At 35.4% G+C, this 4,339-nt stretch overlaps 1 pseudogene; it reads right to left on the bottom strand.

Moving 5' to 3' along the window:
- LOC107019467 overlaps positions 1 to 3,660 on the bottom strand; it is a 12,027-nt pseudogene extending 8,367 nt beyond the window's left edge.
- Positions 3,661 to 4,339: the final 679 nt, after the last annotated feature.

Raw genomic sequence — 4,339 nt, 5'->3', positions numbered from 1 at the left:
CAAGAAGAAAACACTACCACCATAAGTGGACCAAACCACACAATGTCATACAAGGCTTCATCAACTAACAATTCTATAGAGAAGTAGAGGGGAAGAGTCATTCTTACCAATTCATCAACCTTTGATCCTCTTTGATCAATACTCATATTTCATCAACAATCCATGTCTAGGTCAGTAGCTAAATATACTTTTGCAAAAACAAAATCATGCATAAGCCACTACAAGATCATGCTTACTAGCAAGTAGACTACATCACCAATTTACTAGAAAGTAGAGAGACATAGATCACTAATCAATTTCCCTTGTCTTGATCATTAATCATTATTCATCAACAATATACATATAGGGCAGTAGCTAAAGATATAACAACCTAAACTAAATCATGCTTCACCTATCCTATAATTGACATCACATCATGTACATTACAATATCAAATCTACAGGCTAGAAGAACCTAGATAATTCCTTACCAAGACTCCCTTGCTTTGATCATCAATGATTCATACCCACAATTCATCAATAATATTAATATAACGCAGTATCTACAATTATCTTTATATAAAAGAAATCCTACATTCATGCACTATAGAGTCGAGATTAGAGTGAATATCTTTCTTTAACAATTGATAGGAAGTAGAGATCAAGTATTCATGAACCAATCCACATTGGACCAACAACACATAATTTATCATCACATTACATCATAGGCAGTAGATATAAGCAATTCAACATGCTAGAATCATAATTAAATCAACATAAAGTCAAGATCACAAAGCCCACACATAGGCTAAATCGAGAGTTTAGAAGAGACCAAGGGTTAATCATGTAATTGGATTGAAAAAATCATTATAAACAATAGATAATCCATAATTTATCATAATAATGCTTTTGAAATCGTTTTGAGAAAGAACCCATGAATAGATTGAAGAAGAAGAAGTTTGATCATGAGCTTGCATTGAAAACATTGAAAGGAACTTTCTAGATGGAATATTAACTAGATATGAAGGATCACCATACCTTTATTATATTAAGGAACCACGAAAACTTGGTGAAGAACCCATGGAAATCCCATCTACAAACTGACCTTGAACTTTATCTCAAATGGATGTTTCTAGAGAGAATATTTTGGGAAGAAAGTCTAATTTTTGAGAATTGAATTGGGAATGGGGTTGTCATATTTTTAATCAACCTAATATACCCAAAAATAACCAAATAAACCAACTAGGGTCAGGTTAGGACGTGGGTAGATTTCCCATTCTTCCAAAAAAAGAAACAGTGTGCATGTCAGTTAATTTGCAGGCTGCATCAATGGACCCATCGACGCCCTGTAGGTCCATCGATGGACCGTACTGCAGACGTTTGGTTCTGGGGCTTGAAAAATGCCTTGAGCCTTTATCGGGCTATGTCCCAATCAACTAATCACTATAGACGGGGTGTAGTTGAACTTACTGGCCGTCGATTTAGGGTCGTTGGTAGACATTGCTAGAGTAGTGTCTTGGCAGAGTTTGCGTCCTCCTTGAGGACCTTTTCAGGGCCCTTCGGAAGTCGTACCCAAAATTTTACAATGTAAATATAAACCTTATCATGTCAAGGACCTTCCATATCAGTTTAACCTAAAACAACACTCGCAACACATCCAAACACGCTAGGCACACTGAAGACACACACGTCTTAAGGGCTAACTTTCGAACGTCTTGGTCATTCTTGGATGTTTGACTTCCAAATGACTTAAAATCAATCATGCATACTTTAAAACACTTAATTATCATGTTGAAAATCTTATAGGAACATGTGAGGCTTTAGACACATTTTGGGGGTCTTACATTATCATACAATATGTTAATTTTGGGGTGGAATTGGCAATTACGGACAATATTCCAACTAGGCCAACTAAGGGAAGAGTGATTGTTATTGGGGCAGGTCTTGTTGGGGAGGCATTTTCAAGGCAACTAATGTTATTTGGGTATGGGGTAATTATCTTGGAGGGACAAAAGTATGCCGGTGGAAGGGTGTATACGAAAAAGATGGAAGGAGGGAATAAAGTAGAAGTTGCTGACTTAGGTGGGAGTGTTTTGACAAGTACTTTAGGGAATCCACTTGGTGTGTTGGCTCGACAATTGTCGTATACACTTCATACGTTGATACAACAATGTCCACTCTATCGTGTTAATGGGAAGCTTGTAGACGAGTATTTGGATAAAAAAAAGTGGAGGTTGCTTATAATGAACTTTTGGACAAGGTCAGGCTAGAATTATCTATGATTATTTCTTCTGGAGAGGCATTGGAGACTTTGCGAAAGGATTTTAGTGTTGCGATGAATGATGAGAAGATGAGCCCGTTTAATTGACATCTCGTGAATCTGGAATATGCAAATGTATCAACATTGGAGTCCCAAAACACATACTTAGAGTCCCAAAACACATACAGAATAACAATGCATCCTTGTTTAATAGTCCAAAACCCAATCTTTTTATTGTTTCTGTCTTTTGTAAGGCAAATCTGGAATGAACGTGATAGAACCACTCTTCAAAACTCCGAGAGCAACAGTGCACAATGCCATATCTCACTCAAATAATTGCCCCGCGGTAATTACCTTCACAATATCTCTACCCTTACGAATGACATACACAGATTTTTCAAAATAATAGGCACATTTCAAAATAATAGGCACATTTTAATCTAGTGATCCCCTCCCATATCGTAGGGGTCATTTGGTCCCAAAATGCTAAGGAAAGCTTTTAAAGCAAACCTGCATTTGCATATTCCAGATTTGCCAAATGCAAATTAAACAAGCTTATCTCCTCATGATTCATCGCAACACTAAAATCTTTTCCCAATGTCTCCAATGCCTCTCCAAGATAAGTAATCGGAGAAAATATTTACCTAACCTTTCTTACCTTGTCCAACAGTTCATTATAAGTCGTCTCCACTTTTTTATATAAATACTTTTCTACGGGCTTTCAGTTAGCACTGTAGAGTCGACGTTTGTCTCTCACCGTATGAAGTGTATACGACAATTGCCGAGCCAACAAACCAAGAGTATTCCCTAATGTAATTGTCAAAACACTCCCTCTTGAGTTAGAAACTGCTATTTTATTCTCCCCTTTCATATTTCCCGTATACACCCTTCCACCTACACGCTTTCGTCCCTCAAAAACAATTAGCTGAAATACAAATAATATAAGTTGCCTTACAACCTCCAACTCAGCAAGACCTGCACCGATAAAAATCACTCTTCCCTTACTTGGCCTAGTTGGAATCTTGTCCTTTATGCCAATGCCACCCCAAAAGTAACATACTAGTACGATAACAGGTAGTTGTAGAATCTAATAACCCAATATATCGTTCAGGTATAATATCAACAAACATATCCTTTGTCAGCCAAATCAAGACATTTTCACTCCATTTCATAATAATGTGATTACTAATTAAAATATAGTTATACTCTTCTATCGCGCCAACTACACCAACAACTCTAGCTTCGATTTCTTTTCTCTTTTAACGAGTCACATGGAAATCCAGCCGTTAATGCAACTAAATCCTAATAATTTGACTCTTTGTTTATACAAATAATTTCATCTGAAACAAGTTTCTTTCTAGAATTCCTACTTTTAACCACTTTAGACTCAACATTTTTATGATCAAAATTAGAACTTTTCATTCGAGTTTTGCTAATTTTACCTGACGAAGATGTAGACAACAATGCATATTGTTCCTCATTAGTATTACCGAAAAATAATTGGATACCTCATTACTATTTAATTTCTGATCTACCTCCTATTCTATTCATGACAGGAGATGGAAATGATTCAGGATCAACCGAATTTAGGAGTTGGGTTAGAATTTTGAACTAAAATGAAATTGGAAGTTGAATCAAGATTTTGAGTTTGATAAATAAATTGAGAGCTGGACAGGAATTTTATTGACGGATTTTTTTGCTTTTTGTAACGGATTTAGCAATGGAGAAGACGGTGACAACATCGGAGAAGATAAAAATGGATGATCGGAGAAGATGGATTTGGGTTTTCTAAATTGTTTCAAACTTTTTTCTTGGTTCTAACGAAATGAAGATGAGAGGTGAAAGATGACAATTCTGGTTCTTGAAAATGGAGGAGAAAACGGGGTGAAATGTGAAGAACAAAGTTAAAAATATATATGCATGACATTTAATGTATTTTTGACTTTAGTTAAATTCATCCAAATTATTTTAGTTTAGTTTTTATTACACCCTTATAATTTTCATTCAATCAAAAATACCTTTTAAATTTACAAAATATGACCAAAAACATCCTTTTAATCATTTTTCATCCTTCTCAAACATTTTCGTAAATTCAATTTTA

Source organism: Solanum pennellii, chromosome 5 (genome assembly GCF_001406875.1).
Source record: "Solanum pennellii chromosome 5, SPENNV200".
NCBI classification, from domain to species: domain Eukaryota; kingdom Viridiplantae; phylum Streptophyta; class Magnoliopsida; order Solanales; family Solanaceae; genus Solanum; species Solanum pennellii.
The sequence above is the reverse complement of the archived record's forward strand: the minus strand, read 5'-3'. Positions and strand labels throughout refer to the sequence as shown.